General features: G+C 37.4%; 1 non-coding gene across 1 annotated transcript; it reads left to right on the top strand.

Moving 5' to 3' along the window:
* Positions 1-6,267: 6,267 nt before the first annotated feature.
* LOC141702487 (small nucleolar RNA R71) lies at positions 6,268-6,373 on the top strand. The gene has a single exon (XR_012567138.1). It is a non-coding gene; the product is annotated as a small nucleolar RNA R71 (small nucleolar RNA).
* The last annotated feature ends 9,573 nt before the right edge of the window (positions 6,374-15,946 follow it).

Here is a 15,946-nt window from a genome sequence, read left to right as displayed (position 1 = left end):
TTCCGGGATTCCTTAACTAAAACTTTCCTGGTTCAGCAATTATGATTTAAAATGTTCTGCCCTAGTGTAGATGTTGGCTTTTATATCAAAAGACCATATATATGCTATAATTAACTTGCTGAGCATTTCTTTCGCTCATACTTTCCTGTTTTTAAATTTAACCTTACAGTGAGGATTTGCTGCCGTTGTTTAGCAGTGCAATTCGTGAAAAGCAAAAGAAGAAGCTTTTGGAAGGTGGTTGGTCCAGGGTTTGCGGCCTAGTGTAAGTTCTATTGTGTAAAGTTGTTTGTTTATATATTAGTTATGTTATCCTATATTTGGGCCTAGTATAATTCTTTTCGAAGTTATACAAGTGGGTTAAGTTTTGAGTTTCGGAATTGTTGAAAAGAGTTTTAAAAGAAAGGGAAAAAAATTATTTGTGTAATTTGGAATTCTTATTTCTAGAACTGTAACCTAAAAAGATCTTGGTGTTATTTGTTGATTAAACAGGTTATTTTGGTTTAAGGTTCCATCGTGAGAACCAAATCTTCTGACCCCGGATTTGGGGGCGTTACAATCTCCTGTCTTGTTTACCCCCTCCTCATGCATTGGATTCCTCAAAGGTTGGTTAATAACCCTGCAAATAGCCTCCGGGTTGTAGTCCACAGTCAATCCACGCACCACCAAATACCTATTCTTATCAACCTTTACGTTCGGATAGAACTCGCGAACGACACTCATAGGCACAGCCGCGGGTGCCTCACAAAACGAAACCCAACCCATCTCCGTGATCATCTCAAGAAGCTTACCATCCTTACCTAAAGGTAGAAAACACTATTCTTTACTATCGGCTTTGACAACAACCTTGTGTACTCCTCTTCTGCCGCCACAGTAACAAATTGACGCCTAGACCCCCAACACTAGAAGTATCGGAAGAGACGGGGTTAGTGCAATTGATGTCTTGATGGCGGGCTCTCTTGGGTGCCATTGGAATTGAATAAGTGAGATAAGAGAGATGTATAGAGAGATGTAGGTTTTGAGAATATATAAAGTGATGGAGATGGATGTATGGAGGTGTATGTATATATAGATAATTAGAATTAGGTTTAGAATAGAAATGGGATATGATTATGGGTGTAATGGGAGTAATGGGTTGTTTTTAGGAGTAAAACTCGGGTATGAAGGGAGTGTATAACTGCTTTGTGTATTTGTGTTTTTCTGATTTTCGATTTTCTGATTATTTTTTTTGCAAGGGACTCAGCGCGGCCGCCCCGCTTGGGAGCGCGGGAGCGCCGTGTTTCTGGAGTTCCAGCGCGGCCGCCCCACATCCCAACGCGGGTGCGCGCAGCTTCTGCTCTTTCAGCGCGGCCGCCTCGCTTCCCCGCGCGGGCGCGTCGTGCTTCTGGAAAAAAATACCCTGATATTTTTTTTTTGTATTTTTTCTGATTTTCTTCCTTCGAACTGCTTTTCTTACCTACTAATGTACAACAAGCTTGGGTTGCCTCCCAAGAAGCGCTTGGTTTACGTCATTAGCTTGACGTAGAATTTCGAGATCAGGTTGACAATAAAATGTTATTAACCACCTCTCGGTTTTCCGTATCCCCATAGTAATGCTTCGAACGTTGTCCATTCACCTTGAATGTTTGGCCTGTATCATTCTCAAAAATCTCCACCGCTCCATGTGGAAACACAATTTTGACAACAAACGGCCCTGACCATCTCGAGTTCAATTTTCCAGGAAAAAGATGGAGACGGGAGTTGAACAAAAGAACTTGTTGCCCCGGCACAAATGATTTGAGAAATAGACCCCTAACATTCCACCTCTTGACCTTCTCCTTATACATTTTATTGTTCTCATACACTTGAAGTCGGAACTCGTCGAGTTCATTCAACTGAAGCATCATTTTCTTACCAGCTGCAGTCAGATCAAGGTTTAGTTTCTTCAAAGCCCAGTATGCCTTGTGCTCTAGATCCACAGGAAAATGACATCATTTACCATAAAGCAATTGAAATGATGACATGCCTAGCAGAGTCTTGAATGATGTTCGATATGCCCAAACTGCTTCATCCAGCTTCAAAGACCAATCTTTTCTCGATGGACATACATCTTTCTCTAGAATATGCTTGATCTCTCTTTTAGATACCTCAACTTGACCATTAGTCTGAGGGTGGTAGGCTGTAGTAATGTGATGATTCACATTATATCTCTGTATTATATTAATGAACTTGCGATTGCAGAATTGCGACCCCTCGTCACTGATTATAACTCTTAGAGTTCCAAATCTTGTGAATATCTGCTTCTGAAGAAAATTGAGCACTACCTTCGCATCATTTGTCGGCAAAGCTTTAACTTCCACCCATTTTGAGATATAATCTACTGTCAACAAGATATACTGATTATTGCAAGATGATACAAATGGCCCCATAAAGTCAATTCCCCAAACATCGAAGACCTCAACCTCGAGAAGCACATTAAGAGGCATCTCATCCCTCTTTGACGTATTACCAACACGCTGGCATCAATCACACTTTAAAATAAACTGATGCGCATCCTTAAACAATATAGGCCAGAAGAATCCTTCTTGAAGGATACGAGTTGTTGTCTTTTCTCCACCATAGTGGCCTCCATAAACAGTTGAATGGCAGTCTCGCAAGATACCCTCCATTTCGTTGTACGGAATACATCTCCTGATAATTTGGTCAGCTCTTTGCCGAAATAAAAATAGCTCATCCCACATGTACCACTTCACCTCGTGAAGAAACTTCTTCCTTTGAGCATAAGTTAAGTATGGAGGCATAATGCTGCCCACAAGGTAGTTCACAATGTATGTGAACCACGGTTCTTCTTCTTGCACCCCAAACAACTGCTCATCGGGAAAAGACTCATTTATCAATGTCTTATCCTATAAAGCTATACTTGGATCTTCTAAACGAGAGAGATGATCAGCAACTTGATTCTGAGTACCTTTTCTATCCTTGATCTCCAACTCAAACTCCTGAAGTAAAAGAACCCATCGAATCAATTTAGGTTCTGAGTCCTACTTTGAAACAAGATAGAGAATAGCAGCGTGATCAGTGAAAACTGTCACCTTCGTCCCAAGTAAATAAGATCGAAACTTCTAAAAATCGTAGACAATGGCTAAGAGTTCCTTCGCAGTAGTAGTGTAGTTCAATTGAGTACCATTGATGGTCTTACTATCATAGTAGACCACATGAAATATATTATTCTTCATTTTCCCAAGAACCGCTCCAACTGTATAGTCACTCGCATCGCACATCATTTCAAACGGTTCATTCCAATCAGGTGCAGTTATGATAAGTGTCGTGATCAAGCTCTTCTTTAAGCTCTCAAAAGCAGCTAGGCACTCGTCATCAAACTTGAACGGGACATCTTTCTCTATCAGATTACACAACAGCTTCGAGATTTTAGAGAAGTCCTTGATGAAACGTCTATAGAAACCCACATGACCAAGAAAGCTACGGATTCCCTTAACAGAAATTGCTGGAGGAAGGTTTTCAATCACCCTCACCTTAGCTTTTTCAACCTCAAGACCCTTACTAGAGACCTTGTGCCCAAGAATGATGCCCTGTTACACCATAAAGTGACATTTCTCCCAATTGAGAACCAGATTGGTCTCAACACACCTTTTCAGCACTAAACCAAGATTGTGCAAGCATTCATCATAAGAAGTTCCGAAGATAGAGAAATCATCCATGAACACTTCAACATTATTCTCAATCATATTAGAGAGGATAACCATCATGCATCTCTGAAATGTGGCTGGTGCACCACATAACCCAAAAGAAACTCTTCTGAAGGCAAAAGTACCAAATGTACAAGTGAAAGTAGTCTTTTCTTGATCTTCTAGGGCGATGCAAATCTAATTATAACCCGAATAGCCATCCAGAAGATAGTAGTACTCATGCCCAGCCAACCTGTCAAGCATCTGGTCAATAAAAGGAAGAGGGAAGTGATCTTTCCTCATGTCTTTGTTCAGCTTCCTATAATCCATGCAAAATATCAACCCCGCGACTGTTCGAGTAGGAATAAGCTCATTCTTTTCATTAGCAACCACTGTGATGCCTTCTTTCTTCGGCACACACTAAACTGGGCCCACCCAAGAACTGTCATAAATATGATAAATGATGCATGCGTCTAGCCATTTGAGAATTTCCTTCTTCACAACCTCCTTCATGATCGGATTTAGCCTTCTCTGTTGCTTAATAGTCGGCTTGCTTCCTTCCTCTAGAAGAATTTTGTGCATGCAATAAGAAGGGCTTATTCCCTTGATATATGCTATAGTCTATCTAATTGCCGATTTGAACTCTCTCAGAATTCTCAAGAGCTTTTCCTTATCACTACCTGAAAGGTCAGATGCAATATTAACAGGCAAAGTAGCTGCATCACCTAAAAATACATACCTCAAGTGTTCAGGCAAGGGTTTAAGTTTGAGTGTAGGAGCTTCCTCAATAGATGGCTTGAGACGCTTTGGAGAATTTTTCAGCTCTTCCAATCCAAGCGATTCAAAAGGCATATCCAACCTTCACTTCCAAGGAGAAGTATTCAAATATTGTAACTGCTCATCACCTTCATCATCTTCACTATCTGAATCCCTCATTAAGGCTTTCTCTAAGACATCAGACTTTAGCATTTGATCAAGCTCTGACGTAACTACAGATTCGACCAATTCCACCTTAAAGCACTCCTATTCATCAGTAGGGAATTTCATTGCATTAAAAACATTGAAGGTCACATCCCGATCCTGAACTCGCATAGTAAGTTCACCTTTATACACATCAATCAAGGTGCGGCCAGTAGCCAAAAAAGGTCTTCCCAAGATTATGGGAATCTTCTTATCCTCCTCAAAATCATGAATTACAAAGTCAGCAGGAAAGATGAGTTTGTCCACCTTGACCAATACATCCTCCACGATGCCTCGTAAAAATGTAATAGAACGATCGGCCAACTGTAAGGACATATATGTAGGCTTTGGATCAGGTATACCCAACTTCTTGAAGATAGACAAAGGCATCATATTGAGGCTAGCTCCCAAATTACATAAACACTTATCGAATGATAATTTTCCGATGGTACAAGGAATAGTGAAGCTTCCAGGATCTATAAACTTCGGAGGAAACTTATGTTGCAACACAACACTGCATTTTTCCGTAAGAGCAACGGTCTCTAAGTCGTGGAGCTTCACTTTTCGAGAGAAAATACCTTTTATAAACTTTGCATAGCTAGGCATCTGTTCAAGAGCTTCAGCGAAAGGTATGTTGATGTGAAGTTTCTTGAGAACTTCCAAGAACTTAGCAAATTACTTATCAAACTTTTGCTTCTACAGCCTCTTAGGAAAAGGAGGTGGAGGATAGACCTATTTTTCCCCTGTATTACCCTCAGGAGGAGTGTTGACACCAAATTTCTTCCTTGGTTCCACCTCTGCTTCCTTCTATACATCTTCTTCAGCTACAACTTCGGATTCTGGAACTAGAGGTTTTTCGGGGTTCGCAACCTTCTTAGATCTCAAGATAATTGCTTTAACTTTCTCTTTTGCTTCCCTCTTTCCTGGAACTTCTGTGTCACTAGGAAGTGTACCAGGTTATCGATTCAATAAAGCATTGGCAATCTGCCCGATTTGATTCTCCAGAGTCTTGATAGACAACGCTTGGCTCTTGCACATGAGCCTCAACTTCTCCAATTCAGATTTTTCATTGGATTGATTTGTAATTCCATGCGGTAGTTGCTGAAGTTGGAGTTTTTGTCATTGTGCATATTGCGGTTATTGAAAACTAGGAGAGTTGTATTGCTTTGCTGCATACTACTGATAAGGCTGTTGCACTACATTCTGATTGTTGCTCCAGCTGAATTTAGGATGATTGTGGTTGTTGGGATGATAAGTGGTTGGAGCTGGTTGTTGCGACCTCTGAAAGTTGCTTACAAACTGAATTAATTAACTAGAAATAACACACTGCTCAGTTTCATGCGCACCTGCATAAAGCTCACAAATACTTGTGATTTGATTAACTCCATAATTAGCCAAAGAATCCACCTTCAACGTTAAAACATGAAGCTGAGTAGCTGTATCCACTTCCATAACTCTTGCTACCTTGCCTTGAGGTATTCTCATAGTTGGGTTCTGGTATTCATTAACAGCCATCAGTTCAATCAACTCTTAAGTTTCATCGTAGCTCTTAGCTTATAAGGCTCCACCTGATGCTGCATCGAGCATGGGTCTAGACTGTGTTTCCAAACCATTGTAAAAGAAATTTATGATCATCCAATCAGGCATGCCATGATGAGGACACTTCTGAAGCATCTCCTTGTGGGGATCCAAGCCTCACACAAAGATTCTCCCGATTGCTGTGTAAATTGAGTGAGAGCGTTTCTGATTGCAGCCGTCTTCTCCATATGGAAAAATTTAGCTAGAAACTTCTAAAAAAGATCCTCCCATTTGGTGATAGAACCTGTTGGTAGAGAATGCAACCAACACCTAGCTTTATCCCTCAGAGAGAATGGGAAAAGCCTCACTTTTATAGCATCTTCAGAAACCCCATTGAACTTGAAAGTGTAGCAGATCTCGATGAAATCCATGATGTGCATGTTGGGATCTTCTATTGGAGAACCCCCAAATTGAACTGAATTATGTATCATCTGAATCGTGCTAGACTTGATTTCAAAGGTGTTAGCCGCAATGGATGGTCTGATAATGCTAGACTTAATGTCATAGATCTTCGGTTGAGAATAGTCCATCAAAGCCTTTGGATTCGCTGCTTGATCTGCTATTGTAACGATTGCTTTTGCTTCAACCTTCTCAATTTCTTCAAAAACTTCTTCAACTCCTTCCAGTGCTTCTTTATGAGATTGAGATCGTGTTCGCCTACATGCCCTCTAGAGTACCTGAAACACAAAAAGTACCCAAGTAAGTAAAATATCCGAGTCAGTGAACTTTAACGACCACTGATGACAAGCACATAAACTAAAAATTAACACCGAGTCCCCGGCAACGGAGCCAAAAACCTGTTAGGACGAAAACACGCGCTAAAATTCACTCAAGTATACGCGTTCGTAAGTAGTATAAGATGTAAATCAGATTCGTACCCACATAGACTCTTTTGGTTAACTTAAGATTAAGCACTTATGCAACAATGATATGGTTATCGTTCAATACTAATACTATAACAAGTTGAGATGATTATACCTAAGATTAACTAACAGGCAAATGATTAAGAGTTTAAGAGGTTGATTTGACTAGATGAGACAAACATGGGATTCTAACTTCATTAAATACTTCATTCAAAGTCATTTTTCTCAACCTTAACATGCAATGGTGATGACAACTAATTAGATAACACGAAACTAGTAAACACCAACTTTTGTTGCACGAATACCCTACTACCAAACATCCACAAAAGAGATATAAGCTGAATAGACACCAAATATATTGAGACCCTATATGTATATAGAATTTGACAACGTAAAGGTTTAACGAACAAGTTATCTACCGTGATTACATAGCGCAAGTAAGATGGTTAAAATTACCTACGAATCATGCATAAAAAATACATGAACCTATACTAGCATGGCAAGTTCTAAATCTCTATATTCATTGTCACTTCAATAGAGATTAACACGCTATCTTATATGTTAACTACGCACATAAGACGAATAAGCACAACCAATACTAGGCTATCATATAATCACCACACACTAAGATATTGAAATAAATTAACTATAGAAATCCATAAGTAAATCTGTTGGAACCCCACAATAATGATTAGTAAATCCGTTAGAACTCCACGATAACGATCACAAGTAAAACAAGTTATTTTTCTCCTTCATTGAATTTGTGCTATTAGGTCTTCTTAAGGTCTTCTCCTTGCTCTCCGTTGTGAAAAACGTCTTTTAGAGGTCTTTAATATCATCCCAAATCGACCAGAAGTCCAGCAGATCAATATTCTACTAGAAACAGGATTCTGGAAAATCGACCTAGCGCGGCCACCCCCAAAGATAGCGCGGTCACTCTTAGTCCGGCACGGCCGCTCCCAAGTGTAGCACGGCCGTCCTGAGCTTCTGTAAAAACTTATTTCTTCTTATTTAATTTCCTTCAAATGCCGGTTTCTTCGGCGTAATCAACCGAGGCTCCATCATAACACTCTTCGAAGCATAAATCATGCAATATCCGGCCCTTCTTCCGGCTATACCCTGAAATGTAAAACACTATAAAACACATCAAATACACAAACAACTTGTGTATAAAACACCAATTCTAGCCTTTACAAAGCATCTCAAGTGGATATAAATGCCACTTAACACCCTCTCAGGTACACACTTCGTGTCTATCCCTCTTAAGACATGGTTTTGTGTCCATCCCTCTCAGGTATGCATACTCCACATGTTCATCGGTATATAAGGTGAAAGGAATATGTCCTAAGTCCAATCATGTATTAGGATTTAGGAATAACTTTTATGTAATCTGTTTTGATTTCATTGATATTAATAAAGACTTGTTTTGTTTTTATTACGGGCTTTATCTATTTAAGTGTTTAGATAAGATATACTATAGTTTAGAGTAAAGCTTTTTATGGATTATGATGAGATCATAATAGTGAGACCTAAAAAGATGATAACTCTGAACTTAAATAGTTCCTGGTCGTAGGATTACTAACTGGTAATTAATAATCCGCAAAGATCGGTACATACTATGCTTGCTTCATTATGAAGGATGTCTGTTCTCATAGACATTTGTGTGGTGACACTATAGCTAGTATGTAGGTGCTTATTATGGAATAAGTTCACTGAACATGACTCGCACAGCTGAACAACTGATGGAGTTCACTCACGTGTCAGCAGTTGTTCACTTAGTGATAGTGGTACAAGTATCCTTATACTTGAGGTCATCATAGTCATCTTGTGTACACTGAACTATGCTTTGGTTTAGTTCTTAGTCTCCAGGGACAATTATTAGGGCTCTTCTGGGTATAGGAATTTGTACACGAAGATAGTGTATAATCAATAAAGGATCAACCCCTTCCAGTGAAGGAAGCGAATGTTCAAGGCTGATCCACTTATGCTAGTTCAGGAATCTCTGGCCAGAGTAAATGAAATTAGAAAGGAGTTTCTAATTTGCATAGAACCATGCATAGTAAATGGTAAGCAAGTGATTGAATTAGATAGGCTTGACACGAGATCCATGCCTTGTATTTAATCGGGACATTGTAGGGTAGAAGGAGTTTATTGTACGGTAACTATTCACTGACAGGTTCTTGGTATTCTAAGCAGTGAATTCATATTATCCGGATAGTCGCGATATGTTGAGAAGCATCACTCATGATGTAGAATAAATGTGATTAATTAATTAATCATATTTAATAAATTAGAGAATTTATATAAATAATGATAAAATAGTTTTATTATTATTTATTTCTACTACCGGCTTAATATTGAACCTACAGGGTCACACCATAAAAAGAGAATGATTTATTGGTGGAGAAATTAATTAATAATGGCTAATAATTATTTATTTGTGAAATAAATAATTAATTGGCAAATTCAATAATTGATTAAATGAGATTTAATTGATTATAAATTAATTAAGAAAAGTTCTTAATATTATTAATTAAGGATTTAATTTTTGGAAATTAAATCAAGAGATAGAATTATTTCTAAAGTGTTTAGAAAAAGGATTAATAATTAAAAGGTGTTTTAATTATTAATGAGAATAATAAATGGGATAATAATAATAATATTTATGGGAAAATTTCAGCTGAAAATTTTGCCTATAAATACACTATTATAGACCCTATTTTATTCTAACCCCAGAAACCCAAAAGTTTCAGAAAACCAAATTCTCTCCACCTCCTCCTCCTCCTAAAAGTCATTTTCTTGGTGGATACCGGTGGAGTGCTTCACACTTGAGGAGAGCAACTGCTAAGGATCTCTGATCGTTGTCTCCGAATTATTTTAAAAGGTTAGATTCGATCCCTCGAATTTTTATTCACGATTTATATGCTTTTATTTGGATTTTGTATGTGTAAAAGTGTTTTTCCATGCCCCGCTGCGTTTAAAAATCCAACAATGGTATCAGAGCATAGGTTGTATGCATATAGATCTGTGGTAAAAATTTCAGAATTTTATGTGCTTGTATGAATTAATTATGATTTTTACAAGTTATATTATGGATTAATTTTGCCTGATAAGAAATCGTTTCTCAGAATAATTTTGAATGTTGATCTGGGTTCTACAAGTGTTGTAGATCGTCTGGGTATTTTTTTCCATAATTTTAGGATGTATAGATTTTTTATTATGAATTTTTGAAGTTCTTGCAATTAAATTCGTAATTAAATAAGTAAATATATGTATATATAGTATATATATGTTTGTATATACATCTGCTTTGCTGTTATCTGTATTGCACGGAATAAAGAGAACAGGTACGGCGTCTGCTGAGAGAAAGACAGGGCTGTCAGGCACGGGTATCGAGAAAAGTCAGCCGGCGGAAAAAGAAAAAAAAAATAGGGGTGTAACGCATTCTGGGAATGCGTTACACACCTGTGGCGCATTCACGGAATGGGTTACACCCTTTAATGGCTTAAAAGGGGTGTAACGCATCAACAGAATGTGTTACAGGGCTTGTAACGCGTTCCTGTAATGCGTTACAGCCCGTCTGTTGATATTAAAATTGATTTTCTGGGAGTTTCGTAACTCCGTTTTGGGCGTGCAATATACCGTTGGATTCGTTTTTCCGAGACGGATCTAATGGAGTGATCAATTTTAGTTTATATAAAAGTTTTGAACTGTTTATATTTCCATGAAGTGTTTTAAAGCTGTTTTTGATTGTTTTAATTGATTTTAAATGCTTCATGTGATACATAGAGATGTATAATACTTAGACTAATGTGCTAGATGATATAACATGCCTACCTTGATGTTTATTCATGTTGATATATGTGATATATGCTTAGTTTATCATGCGATGATAGATTTAGGTGAACTTAAATAAACATAAGGCGTTTGTTAGACAACCTAGTATAGTGAAATTGTTTCATAACCTTAATAACAATATTATGAATACAATCATGAGATTCTTGTGTTTGTGAAATACATAATTGAATATGAATTTTCGATATGAGAGAAAGCATGATTCTGTCAACAACAGATTTCTATCTGTAAGAAAGGGTTATTAAGTGACGCCTCTTGACAATGCTCCACCCGATCTGGGAATCATCTGATTATTGATTATTGATTTGAAATATTTAATTTAAAAGGAAGAATCTCTTTATAATATGATTATGATTGTAACGTAATATAATCCCTCTAAAATTTAATAATATCAAGTAGTAATTGGCCAATGATACAACGGGCTTGTGTCGGTCATAGCCTTCCAACATGGTAGAAAGTAGTTCTTATTTTTGAATCATTGTCGTTTCGTGCCACAGCCGAGGGCTTTGATTTCGAAATAAGAAATACTTGTCTATTACATAGAGATGTGTACATTGAATAAGAATCTCAAGGTCGTTACGTGCCACAGCCGTGGTCCTTTGGGGACTGATTCAATTGTACAGAATATTGGGTTAGACTTGACTTAGAATATTGAGTTTGTCGTGCCACATCCGTGACTCAATTATTCAAGAGGCTAAAGTTTGATTAGGGAATAACATTAGATGTAATTGACAAGAGTTGTCTGCCTATTGAACATTACATGGCGTTTCGTGCCACAGCCGGGGTTGTGTAATGGAATGTAGGATCCCTATTCCCACTAGCATTATGAATGCTTAATTTTTCATGTAGGGGGTTGAATAAATTAGGAAAACTAGTGGGAGCCACTTATGAATAAAGACCCGATTCATATAGTGTTTTGAAATGAAATCGAATATTTGCTAAGTGTTGTTATGTGTTTATCATTTACAGATTTACTTTGTACGTTATGTCTTCTGCACTATCACTTAGGAGCATACTGGATGCTCACAAATTGACTGGTCCTAATTATGCTGACTGGCTTCGAAACTTGAGAATTGTTCTCAGGATTGAGAAGCTGGAATACGTGATTGACTCACCTAAGCCTACTGAACCTGCTAGTGATGCACATAATGATGAACATGTTGTGTATCGTAGGTGGATAGATGATGCAAATGTTGCTCAATGCATCATGCTAGCTTCCATGAATATTGAGCTACAGAAGCAACATGAGCATATGGATGCTCACACTATCCTCATGCATCTACAAGAGTTGTATGATGTAGCGGGGAGGACAGCTCGATATGAGATATCGAAGGAGCTGTTCGGTTGTAGGATGTCTGAGGGATCATTTGTGAATGACCATGTACTTAAGATGATCAATTTGATTGAACGTCTTGGACAACTTGGTTTTGCCATGGATGGGGAGCTGAGCCAAGACTTGGTCTTGCAATCGCTTCCGAGTTCGTTCTCGCAGTTTGTTGTGAACTTTCACATGAATAAGTTGGATGTAACACCCCCAGATCCGGGGTCAGGGATCCGGGTCGTCACGGTCTTTCTTTCCACAATATCACTTCACTTAATTAATAATAAATAACCCTATGCTGTGACCCCACACTAACACACACCACAACCCGTTATAGTCTCAGAGATGAAATTGAAATAAGTACAAGTCCTTGAATCCATAATTAAGAGTTATTACAACCCAAAATGATTACTTGATAAATTTACAGTTAATTGTCATTATCTGCCACAAGTTATAATTATACATAATTTGATTCTCAAAAGTAGAATGCCTGATCTACCAATAGATCTACCTCTGTAGCTATAGCAGCTACAACATCAACGGGAAGACGCGGGACGCTTCCCACGCGCTTGCGCTGGGTCTGCTGGAGTCTGGCCATCTTTCATAACTGTTGTTGTGTGATGAAGAAATAAAGCAAGAGTGAGCCTTACAGCTCGCAAGATAATATATAGCGATAACAATAATACAAGTATCTAAATGGATACTTACTAGAATCTTTTATCATGTGTAAGATAATTACTTACTAGATATAAGTTTTAAAAGAAGATGAAGTTACCAATTACTTCACTATACTTATACCATTTTTAGAAATCTACTTGAACTACTACTGTTCAAAGTATAATAAGATTCACGAGGTCATCCCATAGATGAGACCACAAATAAAACTTGAAAATATTTGATCTTTGAAATATTTTGAAAAGAAATGAAGTTACGAGATACTTCATTCAATAGATACACCAATAAAACTGTTTGACCCTGTCAATGCTTCGGCAACCACCCATTAGTAGCCTTTCGATCGAAATGCTATGGGTAGTGTTGTAGAATTATCCAAATGGATGATGAACTCATTACGGGAGTTTGCCGCGCCAGGAAGACCACTTACGATGATCAGTCGTAGTAGTACAACCCCACCATTTTCTACATGTAGAGGAGAACCTGTCGGATTTACTTGTCAACCGAACACTGAACTCCTAAGGAATGGACCGCCTTAGCGGAACTTCCAGGCCATTTGGGCCAATATAATAATACGGCTGGGCCGGCGCTACTCGGCCACTTACGCCACTCCTAGTTCAGATGAAATCCATGACTCTGAAACGTAAAGCTCGTCCCCACTTTCCCCAAGTAGAAACTTGTTGATACGGCTCCACCAAGAAGTCGTATCTAGTTGGAAAGCAAAACTCACCGATATTTCCCAGGCGATGCCTGTTAATGGATTAACTTGTTCCAAGAATTTTACTTCCCGAGTATTGGGTAAGTAATCAAAAACTCTTTTATCAAGACAGCAACCTTGTTGCGAATATAAAACACACCACAGAGCCGGATCCCTCAGGTTTTGAGCGAGTATTTAAATCCCCTTCGAAAGGAGGATCTTAAATATAAAAATGAGTTTTGGGATCCGCTCTAACTTTTTAAAAATCATTTTAAAGACTCGAAAACACTTTAAAGAGTGTTTGGAATAATGCTGATTTAATAAAGTAAATCAGTCTCAATAAAAAGAAATATCTGGATATTATTATTTAAATAATATTTCCATAAAGAATAATCTTTATAAAAATAATTGAAGTAGAAGTTTTAAAACTCTTACTTGAATGAAAATTAAATAATCAAGGATATACTTATACAAAAATACTATCTTTATTTGAATAATCGAAAATAAGTTTGATTATCGAAACATTATTCTTTAATAAATTAAAGAATATTATTAAATAATAAGTGGAGTCATAATACCTCGAATGAATATTATAATTAATATTCATTAAATAAAATAACGGAGTCATACATCCTCAAATGAATATTCAAGTAATATTCAATAAATAATATAAAGGAGTCATAAGTCCTCGAATGAATATTCAAGATAATATTCATTAATAAAATAAAGTTATCGAATAAACCTTATTCGATTAATAGTTTGGAAAACTATAACCATATATATATATATAAAATCTACTCGGGATCCTCGACTCCCGGTTTTAGAAAATGTTTTCACCTTTGGGTCCCTATACTAAGGGTATATGCAAATTACCGTTATTCTCTAGCATAGGTATTATCAACTGAACCAACAGATATATATGGCAAGAATACGAATCAGGCATTCATATATACCATATCACATGCTCCAATATATTGCAAGAATTTGCTAATTAACCAACATGCATTTATCAAAAGACGATGCATATACATATATACATCACAACAACAGTATAGCGGGTAGAAAACTTGCCTGAACGACTGGGGGTGATTAAAGGCTCGGGACGAGTCTGGTAACCTATAAACAACAAGTAAGTTGGAATTAAACCAAAGTCACTTGTAAATCTATACTTTAACTAACTTAGACTCTAACGCTTGTTTTGCCCTTACTGATTCTCTTAAGTCACTCGAGTACCCTCGGCTCCACCATTTTTAATAAATTAACCATTACGAGTTTTAAGGCGATTCCTTCACGAGTGTCTTACCAAATGCCTAACACTCTTACCATAATTGTTTCATACACTAATTAACCATTTTTAGTCTTTAACCTATGTTTCAAAGTAAGGCGAGGGGAAAAGTTTCGTTCGCGAAATGCCGTTACTTGAAACGGTCGTTTCTCCTAAACCGTATATCAGAATCAAACGAACTATATATCAAAACGAAGCTCGTAACATGAACTATCTAAACATGGCAATGGTCAACATCTAGCAGGGGGTTCTCGGGTCCTAATGTTATGAACAAAAGCAGTCTAAAGTAAATCGGACATTACGGCGGCTATGTTTACGCGAATTCCCAAATTTAAACCATTCAAAAACCATCACAATTCAACCTCAACCCATTCATACAACAAAAGTCCATCCTTATCACATCATAACAGCCCCAATCAATTCAATATTAACATTTATACTTATGCTTAAGCTTGAATTTAACTATACTTAAGTTCTTTTAACCAAAACAACAAGATTCACCATTCCATTTCACTACCACTCCAACCCAAACTCGAAACCACAAGCATTAAGCTACTATATCACCATAACAATCAAAATCATCTTATTATACAAAGGAATCTAGGGTTTGGAGATGATATACCTTCCTTGAAATGGTGGGAGTAGCTAGGAAGCCTTAAGAAGCCTTGAGAAGTCTTAGGGATGCTTGGATCTTAAAGGAAAACAAGAAAAATTCAAGTTAAAAACTTTGAAATCACTATTCATTGTCTTCTTCATTGATTTATTGAAGAAGATTGAGAATGAATGGGGTGCTTAAACTCATAATATAGCCATATCTATGCATAAGAATGACTAGGGAATTATCTTACCAATTTAGGAAGCTTGGATCTTGGATTTTGAAAAATTTTCCCTTTGAAATGCCAAAAAGCCGAGAGCAAGTTCTTGGTGAAGAGAAATAGATTTTTGTTTTGGTGAAAAATGATTTGTTTTGGCTTGGTTGATTTGGTTTTGTTTTTGTTTTAGTTAATTACCTATTTAACCTTGGACTTTGTGTGGTTAATAACCATCCACATC

This window comes from Apium graveolens, unplaced genomic scaffold, assembly GCF_009905375.1.
Source record: "Apium graveolens cultivar Ventura unplaced genomic scaffold, ASM990537v1 ctg5210, whole genome shotgun sequence".
Classification (NCBI taxonomy): Eukaryota; Viridiplantae; Streptophyta; class Magnoliopsida; order Apiales; family Apiaceae; genus Apium; species Apium graveolens.
The sequence above is the reverse complement of the archived record's forward strand: the minus strand, read 5'-3'. Positions and strand labels throughout refer to the sequence as shown.